The sequence below is a fragment of the Artemia sp. Qi Xiang Cuo genome, chromosome 9, assembly GCF_049724085.1.
Source record: "Artemia sp. Qi Xiang Cuo chromosome 9, ASM4972408v1, whole genome shotgun sequence".
Classification (NCBI taxonomy): domain Eukaryota; kingdom Metazoa; phylum Arthropoda; class Branchiopoda; order Anostraca; family Artemiidae; genus Artemia; species Artemia sp. Qi Xiang Cuo.
In genome coordinates this window covers 26,511,123-26,522,973 of record NC_142802.1, presented here as the reverse complement: position 1 = coordinate 26,522,973, position 11,851 = coordinate 26,511,123, and the positions used below count along the sequence as shown (strand labels likewise).

Here is an 11,851-nt window from a genome sequence, read left to right as displayed (position 1 = left end):
CAGGGGTTTGTGAACCCCCTCATATACGTAATAACACATACGTAATAAAAAAACAAGCGATACGGCTCAATAGTAATCGAAACTTTTAAAAACGGAATTTTGATGTCAATAAATGTATCAAAAGAATGTGTTCATAATGCTGATTCTAAATATATAACTTTTATTAAGTTTAGTATTACTCATCAAAGGCTACGAGCCTGAGAAAATATACTCGATTTTTTAAAGAGGGGGAAACATCCCCTACAAGTGAAAGAATTTTAATGAAAATCACACCGTCAGATTCAGCGTATCAGAAAACCCTATCACATAGGTTTCAAGCTCATATCTGCAAAAATCTGCAACTTTGTATTTTTTGCCAGAAGAAAAATATACGAATATAGAAGTTAGTTATGTAAGTTAATTTGTAAATTACGTCATAACCAAATTTAGAGACATCCATTTAGCAAAAGAAAAGTAAAATTTTTATGCAAATTTTTTTTACTTATTCAATGACGGTGAGCCAAAATAATAGCTGCATTAACTAAAAAACGATCAGAAATTAAATAAAAAAACAAGTTTTTTAAACTGAAAGTAAGGAGCGACATTAAAACTTAAAACGAACAGAAATTGTTCCGTATATGAAAAGGGCTGTCCCCTTCTCAACGCCTCGCTCTTTACGCTAAAGTCTGACTCTGTCTCACAACTTTATTTTTTAAAACTTTAGCGTAAAGAGCGAGGCGTTGAGAAGGGGACAGCCCCTTTCATATATGGAATAATTTCTGTCCGTTTTAAGTTTTAATGTCGCTCCTTACTTTCAGTTTAAAAACTTGTTTTTATTATTTAATTTTCACAAAAACGACCAAAGATGTAAGATCCTTTTTCAAAGATTTCACTTTAAAGCGTTTTCTGACAAAGGATGTAAGATCTTAGTACATTGGTGAGTGAAAAACGGCCCTAATCACATCAAAAAAAAAAAGAAAGAAAATTGATGTCACGAACCTATTTGCTACGTCTTTCCAAAGCTTGTTTTCAAATTGTTTATATGGTTTTATTATCTCCATGATTGATAATTTACCATTTACCACCTTTGGTGTTTTTAAAATATGTTTTGTTTGTTCTTTTAAAGTTTGCCATCTATAAAGAAATTTTTTAGCAAATAATTTAAAAATAGAAATCAACTGCTTGTGACTTTGGGAGGTCTTTGGATAGATCTGTAAAGAAATCGGTAGTTTTAAAATTAATCTCCCTAAAGTATCTAGGAATTAACTATGGTGACAAAACAGGTCCAACTAATGGTAAAATTCTACATTTGACTATCTTGGAAAGGGGTTAGGTTACGAAAATGAAACTTTCAGGGATGGGTCTAAAGGCCAAAGTATGTCCTGGGAAGGTATTCTAAAGTACCTTCCTCTACCCTTTCTTCCTCTAGAGGGTCCTGACCTTTAAAAATCTGAATGTTATCAAAGTGAAACCTTGCAAAATAGGTCTTCTGCTTAAATGAAGTGTAGCAAAACTGTTTTCAGCTTCACAGCTTTGCTTAATCCCAATTTATAAGGTTTTAAAGATATGCAAGTACATTTCCTAAATTCTGAGAAAAACATCAATATGGCTTAAAATTCTACTCAAATAAAAGGAATTGTATTTTCAGAACTAAAGCCAGAGAAAAAGAAACTGATAACTTAAAATTAAGGTAAAATGTTGTTTTGTTGAAATTTCAATAGGCTAGGTATAGGTAGGCTATAGCCTACCTGTCTTGTAGGCAAATTTCAGGACCCTCTAGAGAGAGAAGGCGTGGAGGTAGGTACTTCAAAAGACCTTCCTGGGACATACTTTAGCCTGTAGACCCACCCCTAAAAGTTTCATTTTCCTAACCTAACTGCTTTCCAAGATAGCCGCAAGTAGCTAAAGTAGAATTTTACCAAAATTTTAATTTGTAGTTGATTTGGGAAGGGCAATTATTTATTTTCTTAGTGGGCCTAGTAAAATTTTATCTTGAAAACAAATTTATAGGAATTTTAAAAAAGAGTGTTAATGTTTATATTAACCAATTATTCAGATAGCTAAGAAGCAAACTTAGCAAACTAAAAAGCATCTTCAGTGTATATATATCTGAATTTTTCCTTCTCAACTGACCCAACTGTGCACTGATACCCACCAAAAAAGCTAGGTAAATTTGCAGTTAACAGCCTAATTGAGCTAGGAGAAAAGCAAATACATCATTTGATGCCTATTCATATGTTCTTTAATAGTACAATAATTATTATCTAGGGAAATTCCATTTTGAGTCCTTAATGCAGGGGCCAATCCAGGATTTTTTTAGGGGGGGGGGGCTGAAAAATAGGTTGATCCAATAAAAAAAATTTAGGGGGGGGGCATAAAATAGCTTGATCCAATAAACTTGCACTAGGAGCAAGTTTAATTAATGCAAACTTGAGCTAATTAAGTAAATTACACTACTTTAGACTATGCTAGGGGTGGGGGGCACACATCCTGGACTCTTTTTATATCTCAAACTTGGTATAGCATGATTTAATTGCATATACAATATTTAAAGTGTTGTTTTTTGGGGTTTTGGGGGCAAAAGAGGTACATAGGTTAGGCTAAGTAGGCTATTTAAAATATATGCAATGCTTTGCAGCCACACCCCCCTCTAATGTTCAAATATATAGCCCAAATTTGTTTCTAAACTATTACATGGTCATCCTATTTTATTTCATTAGCATTAACCAAACTAGCACTATATAAAAGAGTCCAGCTAATGGAAGAGTACCCAATTCTGACTGTAGAGGTAAGTTTGAACTTTACCCTCACCCCTACTAATGTGCAAATATATACCCTGAATTGATGTCAATTTTTCTCACTACCCAGTTTTGTTAAAAACATTTTTTTTTAACTTTTGGTTACTATGGGCTCAAATCTGAGCCCTTAATGGGCTCAAATCTAATTTACCCTCAGAAGCAATTATTTAACTATAAAAGAGCATAAAGAAAGACATCAATTGATAAACTAACTTTCATCCTAGCTAAATTATGTTGTAAACTCTAAAAAATTTATTGATTTTTAATCTGGTCCTGACAAATTTTAGTCATTCATTTCCTTTGTTTGGTAAAAGATGAATGCATTAGTCTACTCAAGGTTGGATACTTTTATATTCTTTCAAAATATAGGTTAGACTAATCACTACCATTGCAAATTCCATTTCGAGCCCTTAAGGTGACTACATGTTTTTAATTTTATGCCAGTAGACATAGGATAAAATCCTTTGAAATCTTAATTTTTATGATTCATCCTTATTGCTGACAAGTGTAGTCTATGGTAACCCTAATTCTAGACCTAAGGCAATTTCTCATTGTCAGATATCCCTCTGGTGCAAATTTATTGCTATTAAACCTGATAAATTAAACATTCTATAAATCTTATAATTCTGCAAATTTGTTGAATATTTTTTTATTTTTTAGTTGCTAAATTTGCAGTAAAAGTGCATTAGCAAAAAGGAAAACCTGTTACTAAAATTAAAGCTACTAACAAATCCAATAAACTAAACAATCTATAAATTTTATAATTCTATAAATATATTAAAAGTTTTCCTAAATTTTTTAGGAAAATTTTTAGCTAAATTTTTTAATAAAATGACATTAGCAAACAGAAGACACTGTAATGAAAACAAAACATGTAATAAAAAGGCAGAATTATCAAATTTACAAACTGTTAAGCTTATTAGATTAACTGTGATAAACCAATGTCCATGGAATACATGACTGTAAATTATCAACTTAACATTGTATGCATAATCAAATTGTGTGTTTTTATCTTATCTAAGGAGGAAGGTGTTACTTCAAGGGTCCTTTAAGTGCCCAAAATGGAATTTGTATTGGTAGCTATTATTAATTTTGGAAAGAGCATATAGAGTGGCATCAAGTGATGTGTTCATATTTTGTATAGCAAAGTACTGAAAAACTAAATTTATGATTAGAGGAGGAAAGGCTATCTAATCTCTGTCTTGTAAGGAATCTTAGCTGGCGTCAGAGCTATCTTTCCCCTCTTCAGAAGAAAAAACTGTAAAATTCTGAAAATAACTTGAAATAATCTAAACAACTTACATGTCTTTTAATGAATATTTTGCTTTGCTTTATTATCTCCCCAAGTATGTTTAACAGAACAATGTTATTCTTTTGTGTAAAATTTTTTTTTAAAGAAATTTCTGTTTCATTACCACTTGCCATGAGAAAATAAAAAAGAAAAGATCAACGTTTTCTGCATCCTCTCAGATTCCTACCTCACAAGGAATGAAGTTCCTTAGCTCCAATGTTGATAGCCTCCCTAATAAACTTTCTGAACTTTCCTTCTGTTTGATAATAGTAGAAGTGGATATTGCAGCAATTACAGAAGTTTCACCAAAAAGCACCTTGTTAGTCTTATCACCTGATTAAATCAAAGTCAATGGGTACCAACTCTTTTCTAGCCTGAATTCCTCCCTTTGCCACAGAGGAATATGCTTATATGTAAGAGATGGACTAAAGGTTAGTCTCGTTCATTTTAATTCCCTGACAACTGATGGAATTGAGTCTGTTTGGAACACAATCAAACAATCTCAATTGCAGTGGGTATTGTTTATAGAAGCCTCAGTGCTCCCTGGCTTTTGGACTCCAAGTCTAATTTGGCTGCTATTTTATCACGTGCAATGTCCAATTTTGCAAGTTATGATCTTGTCCTTCTAGGGGATTTTAACCTTCCTGAAATCCAATGGATTGATGGATCTTTTTGTACTAGATATTTTCCTTTTTGTCTGCCCCCTTTTGACAATTCCCTCTGTCAAACAATATCACAACCAACTCGTTTCAGGGAAGGTCAAGTTTCCAACACTCTTCATCCAATTATTTTCAGCAATCCTGACCATATTAGGAATGCAATTACCACACCTGTTGGTAATAGAAACCATGTTGTAATTATTTTGGAGTTACGTTTTTCTACTAAACAACCTTCTTCTAAGCAACAAAAATATGTCAATTACAAACTAGTTTTTGTAAGACTTGCCAACATCAACTAAAGACATCTTATTACTGATGATATTTTTGAGAGTTGGTCTAATTTAAAAACAAAAATTTTGCGCACTGAAAAGTCTTGCACCAGAATTTTTTGGCAAAACAGGCAAAAAGTTTACCTTTTTAACTACCCAAATAAGTTAGCTACTCAACAAAAACCACCAACCATGGAATTGCTACAGAAGACCACAGGAAATTATCAAGTCTTCAAAACTTTTCATAATCAGACAACCAACCAAATAAAGGAGTTGAAGGGAAGTTTTAAAGAAAAAGTGGCTGAGGATGTTAAGGATAACCCTAAATCCTTCTGGCATCATGCTACTCAAAAATGTAGCAGCAGACATGCAGTCCCAGATATCCTGCACAATAGTCAATCATTTGCTTATCCTGAGCTCAAAGTTGGAATTTTCAATCAACAATTTTCTTGTTTTTTCCTCCAATTCCAGTTTTGTTTATCACACATCTCCTTTATATGATGTATCACATAAGATGGAACCATTTGTGATTACTGATGCAATCTGCCTCAACCCCCAAAGTACATTTTTTGTCAACTGAGTGGTTATAATATTGTGTACAACAAGCATTCGAAAAGAGGAGTTTGTATTTATGTTTTGTCATCTTCAAAGCTGAAATATGCAGAAGTTGATATTTTGTGTACTAGGGAATTAAGTGAAGTAATTAGTGTGGAAGTTAAGTTGCCAGGGGTATCCCAAAATGTGAGGATTGTAGGCATATATCAAAACCCATCTAGAAATGAATTTAGTATGTTAAATGACAATTTCCTGCTGAGTTATCTGTTGTACCTTCTAATTCAACAGAATTAGAAGTCTGTTTCCTCAAAAATTCTTGTTCTTGGTGACTTCAATGTGCCTGATATTAACTGGTTATCCCAAGCTATGTCAGGGACAGACCAGAGTTTTGCTTTTAAACTTGTACAAACTTTACATGATAGCTTTCTGTACCAGCATGTTGTTGATCCCACAAGACTCAGAAGTAATTCCACTCCCCATGTACTAGATTTGGTGATCACAAAATCTCCAGATGACATATTAGACCTTTAGATGCTGCCACCTCTAGGTAAAAGCAACCATGTAGTTATGTCTATCAATGAATGTAAGTGCGGCCGTGAACTCTGGTTCTAAATTTTATTTTGATAATAGCAAGGGTTGTTACAATGAAATTCAAGATTATATCTGTTCTGTTTCTATTGTTGAAGAACTTCAGTCTAGGAATGTGGATGTTGCTTTTGAGTTCGTCCGAGAGGTTATGAAAGAAGCATGTGATAGGTTCATTCTACGTTATTTCATAAAAGAAGGTTCTAGAAAAAGAAGACGACTGCCAAAATTTGTACTTGATGCTATTAGTAATAAAAATAAACGATGGAGACAGTATATATTGGAAAAAAATGAAGACTTGTGGTGTGGGTATAAAAGGGCTCGGAATCGCGCCACTGGATCTCTATGCGTTAACCAAGAATCACTTGAATCATCAATCATTACTAACATTCGAGGGTGTCCAAAGAAGTTTTGGAAGTATGTTAATAAAAACAAGACTGATTCCTCAACTGATTTGTGCATTTTTGATGGCCCAGCTACTAGTGAATTAATAAGTGACAATCAGAAAAAGGCTGATGTGTTTAATCAACTGTTTTTGTCAGTTTTTGTAAATCCGAATGATGTCCATGCATGCAGTCTGCCCCATTTTACCAAATTTGTTTTCAGCAGACAAAGTGCCCTTTGATGACTGATATTTCTTCAGAGCAGGTTTTAAAAATTCTCCATGACCTTTCCATTAACAAAGCTCCAGATATAGATGGTATTTCTAACGCTTTTCTTCAAAAGACAGCCATGTGTTTAGCTGAACCACCTGCGTTTTTGTTTAACTATTGTCTATTGAGTGGTAAATGCCCCTTAAGGGCTGGGCACACGTAGCTGATTTCGGGAACTGATTTCCAAATCAGCGCCGACTTTAAAATAAATCGGCGTCGATTTGAGCTTGAAAAATTTCTAGTTTTTGGTGCTGATTTACAAAATCAGCGCCAATTTTCATCATGATCATCACCAAAAAAAAATAGGGATACAAATAAATAGTCAGTCAGAGATATTTGTGGTGAAAGACCCTGCTACTGAGCTGAGAACTAAGCTGAGATCAATCATGCAACTATTAATAAACTCCAGTTGACTATTTGTGTCCATTATTGTTTGTTTTGAAAATCTTGCGCAATAAATGTTTCTTACCGCTAGCGTTTGTCCACTGATGCTGAAATCGGTTCCCGAAATCAGCTACGTGGCGGCCGAGCCCTTTAGCGTGGAAAAAAGTGGTCGTAAAGCCATTCCATAAAGGAGGATCTAAATCCCAATTTGGAAATTATAGTCCAATTCCAAACACCTCAATTTTTTGAAAGTTCTTGAAAAGATTATTATATATTGGATACAGGATTACTTCAAGCAAAATAAATTATGGCATCTGTCAAAATACGGTTTCAGAAAAAGCAGGTCATGCAATACGCAGTTGCTAGAAGTTGTAAAAGATTTTCAAAATATGGCTGATTTCGGTTTGAAGTTTGATTGCTTGTACATTGACTTCTGTAAAGCCTTTAGCAAAGTTTCAATTAGTTTGTTACTTAAAAAATGTGAAAAGTATAAGCTAGGCAGAAGAATTTTAACATGGATTACAGACTACTTATCAGGCTGTTCCCAGCAAGTTATAGTCAGTAGTGCACTTTCAAGTGAGAGCCTAATTTTGAGTGTTGTGCCACAAGGCAGTTGTTTGGGCCCATTGTTATTTTGTTTGTTTGTTAATGATTTGCCTGAGGTATTTCGTCACTCCACTGTCAAACTGTTTGCAGACGATATAAAACTGTATAAAAGTGTTACCTCCCCAGTAGACGTCACCCTTATTCAAGAGGATCTGAATGCCCTAAATGATTGGGGGAAATTGAACTCCATGTTTGTAAACCATCAAAAATGTTTTGTACTTCATTACTTTTCGAAAAGCTGACATTATACAAGACAATAGTACACCCGGTGGTAAAATATTGTTCCTCTGTGTGGTATCCTACATGGAAATTTGACTCGCAGCAAATTGAAAAGGTTCAACATCGGGCGTCAAAGTTTGTGCCATATTTGAGCTGTTTACCGAATCAGCATCGACTGGAGTGTTTGGGACTTCCTTCTCTGGAGTTTTGATGGGATAGAATTGACCTGATTAATACGTTCCGTATTATGAAGGATGTTGATAATGTGGACTGGGCTTATTTCTTCAAACTTAGTCATTACTCAGCCACTCGACAAAACTCGCATAAACTGTATCAGCCACAAATGTACAAGAAAATAGGTCAATGTAGCTTTATTAACTAAGCAACAAAACATTGGAATAGTTTACCTGATACTGTAGTTTCTGTGCAAACAGTGCAAACATTTAAGAGTGCTCTTGTTGAAACTGAGTTCTATGAAAAACAGTTTCTGTAATATAGTTGTTTTTTTGTACTGATGAATATTTTGTTTTTTGTCTTGCAGTGTTGCTGTTTGAGCTGCCATTTCTTGTGTTTCTATTGCAACAAGCCTATTGCTTCCTCCTTTATTGAGTAAAATAAATGAAGTAGTTCTAAAAGAACTTATATCCCTCAAACTGAATAAATCTGCTGGTCCAGACAGCATTCACCTGTGAGTTTTGTATCGACTTCTTTACCTGCTGTTCAAGTTATCATTAAATCTTTCCAGACTACATCTGGATTGAAAAACATACCTATATTTAAATATATATATATATACATATATCATACATATATCATACTTATTTTTAAAAAGGTAGAAAGGACCTTGCTGAAAATTACCAACCCATTAGCATGACATCAATTGTTGTTAAGGTTCTTGAAAGAATAATCAATTCTGCAGTTATTAGCGATCTTGAAGCATATAATTTTTTGCACAGCTCACAGCATGGTTTTTGTTCAGGATGATATGTTGATACCAATCTCCTTGATTTATATGACAAAATCACTAAGTTGCTTGATATGGAGGTGCCTGTTGACATGATTCTGCTTGACTTTTCTAAAGCTTTAGAAAAAGTTTGTCACAAGCGACTTGCCATTAAATTACATGCAGTCAAGCTTGAAGAGAAATCCCTGCTTTGGATCCTTCATTTTCTTTATTCGCGATGTCATTGTGTTCAGTTATTTGATGTCTCTGGTAAATGTATTCTTTCTTCCTAAATTTATGTTTTGAGTGGAGTTCCTCAGCAAAGTGTTTTGGGTCCTATAATATTTAATATCTTCATCAATGATGCTCCTCCCATTATCTGCAGTAAATCAACTGTCTATGCTGGCAACCTGAAGCTTCTTGGGCCAGCCTGGTCCTGTGAAGATCATACCCTTCTATGAAATAATCTTAAACTGCAAGGTCAATGGGCTGAGGCTTGGCTTCTTGAAATCAATGTTGCCAGGTGCCAATCCTTCACTTTGGCAAATTGAATCCTTGTTGCTTTTATTTCTTCTTAGGCCACCCACTCTCCTCTGTAAATAATGAGGAAGATCTTGGCGTCACTATTGACAATGAATTCAGCTTCAGCACTCATTCTAAGAGTTCCGCTACTGGCGCTAGTTCAACTATGGAACTTATTAAGCGTATTCTTTCCACTCGTTCCCCTAAAGTCATTAGTTTTCTATATAAGGGACTTGTGCATCCTAAGCTTGGCGTTGGAATGTCTCTTGCCTCTTCATATTTTAAAAAGACATACAAGTTCTTGAAAATGTGCAGAGACATGCCAACAAAGTGATATCTGACATGTGGGAGCTTTCCTACCCTGCAAGACTATCAAACATGAATCTACACTTGTTTACAGGAGAAATAGAGGGGATGTCATTTTAGCCTATAAAATAATGAGGGCTAATACTCTCCCAGCATTATTCCCTACTGTTGGTCCCAACTCAAGAGCTACAGGTGATCACCTGAAACTTGCCAAGTAGTCTACCATATCTAGAGTCTGCACTCAATTCTTTTCATCACGAATTGTCAACAGTTGGAACAAACTATCTGAAGAAACAGTTACTGCTGAATCCATTGATATTTTCAAACAAAGGTTGGATGCTGAGTGGTCCTCCAGAGAGTGTAAACTGAATTGAGATGTCACTGATCATTCAACTGCATATGGTCACTGAAGAACTCTGAAAACAATTCAAGTCCTCATTCTTAAGCTCTACAAGGATAAATCCTTTGATTGACCCCAGCTGCAATTTAAGGTAAAACAAAAAAAAATGGGCCATATGTTGCTTTTTAGGGATTGGGAGGCTTTAGTAAGTAAGGCAGCTTTTAGGGGTAAGATAAGTAAATATTTTTGGTTGTTTTAAAGTTGATTTCAGAATCTCATAATATTTCCTTCTGGAGAAGAGATAGACTACCCTGATACTTTTCAACCAGTAAATAAAGTTATGCCCTTGGAAGGCAGAGATTGTGTAGAGCTACTTTTTCATATTTTTTTTTGTCATCATTTTATGCTAAGTCAGTTCGTGTGCCTTTGGATAGAAATAGTTAGCTTTGTCACTTTTTAAAAGCTTTTAAAATCAGAACCTGCGACAGTAATACTGCTGCATATGCATTTCCTTTAAAAACGAAAATTTTCTAAAAGCAAGCAGCAAGTCAGGTCAAGCAAGCAGCAATCATGAATAAGTCGGGTCAATGAATGCTTGACTTGCTGTTCTTGATGGTTTAAAGACCTTTAGAGTACTAGGCTAAAAATAGTCTATGACATGAAAACTTTCTTTTGATTAGCTAGAGGGCTCAATTACAAGCTAATGGGCTGTGCTTGAGAAAGAAAAAAAAAATGTAACAACAAATGAGGGAGAGAGAAGAAGCTATTGTCTCACATAAAGATACTGAAAGGGAAGAAATGGAAACTTGAGAACTAATAAAAAGAAGAGCTGCTTTTTCTGGCTGATAGACTCTTCCAGATTTGCTAGACATGTTCCAAAGAATTTACCTATGGATTGTTTTGTGTACCCAACAGACTGACTGTATTTCAAACAGTAGGCTGTTAAAAGTGTGGTTTATTCTCGCTTTCTAGGGCTGTAATGAGAGAAAGGTTGAGATGACTATAGCGTGTTCTGTGGATGAAGAATTGCCAAAGATTGTCTTTTTCTCTAACTCTCTAGGGCAAAATGGAAAGCAGTTTGTCCATATTTGTGATGTGAGGATATTGTAAGGAAAGATTTAAGGGAAATGGGAACTTTCTGGGAGGGTGTAAAATTGAGGCTTTGAATAGATTAGGATGGAGGATTGGGCATAGCTGTCTTGGCCTCAGGCAGCTTGGGGATGTGGTGTGTTGTTAGTAGCAGTAGTAGTTAAGTTGCTGACGCTGGATTTGAAGTTTTAAAACAGTTACTTGATAGGGGAGACTGCTCTAACTTGGGATTGGCTAAAAAAATTGTAGAATTGTGCATAAAAACAAAAGAAAGAAGAAAAGAGGTGTCAGGATTTGGGTAAAGAAATGAAAACAGGCTTTAATTAATTGTTTGTTAAAAAGCCAAAAGATTAGTTTTATTTGCATTCTGTCTGATATTTTTAAGCTGTGTTTTTCTTGTTGTTATACCAATAAAGGAATGCATAGCCTATTGGCTGAAAAAAAAATTAAGGAAAATAACACCTGAGAATGGGCCATGAAAGGTGAGTATGGATACAAGAAAAAAGTGGACAAACAATATTTTAGTTTTACTACTACTTTTTTACCCTAAGGCCTTTGGCAGCAGGTCAGTTTTTGTCACTTTTAATATGATGATAGTCACTAAATTCACTTTTCTCTACTAGTTTACCCTGCATGATCCATGGGAAGGTTTT

General features: G+C 34.7%; 1 protein-coding gene across 8 annotated transcripts in view; it reads left to right on the top strand.

Moving 5' to 3' along the window:
- Nucleotides 1-1,166: 1,166 nt before the first annotated feature.
- Nucleotides 1,167-11,851, top strand: part of Ipo9 (Importin 9) — a 107,435-nt gene continuing 96,750 nt past the window's right edge. For 6 of the 8 annotated variants that reach the window (XM_089094432.1, XM_089094431.1, XM_089094427.1 and 3 more), the window contains exon 1: nt 1,167-1,204. The gene's annotated coding sequence lies outside the window, so the exon portion shown is untranslated. Of the gene's footprint in view, nt 1,205-10,242; nt 10,261-11,851 lie in introns of those variants that run through there. The other 2 variants (XM_089094428.1, XM_089094430.1) reach the window with 2 other exon arrangements.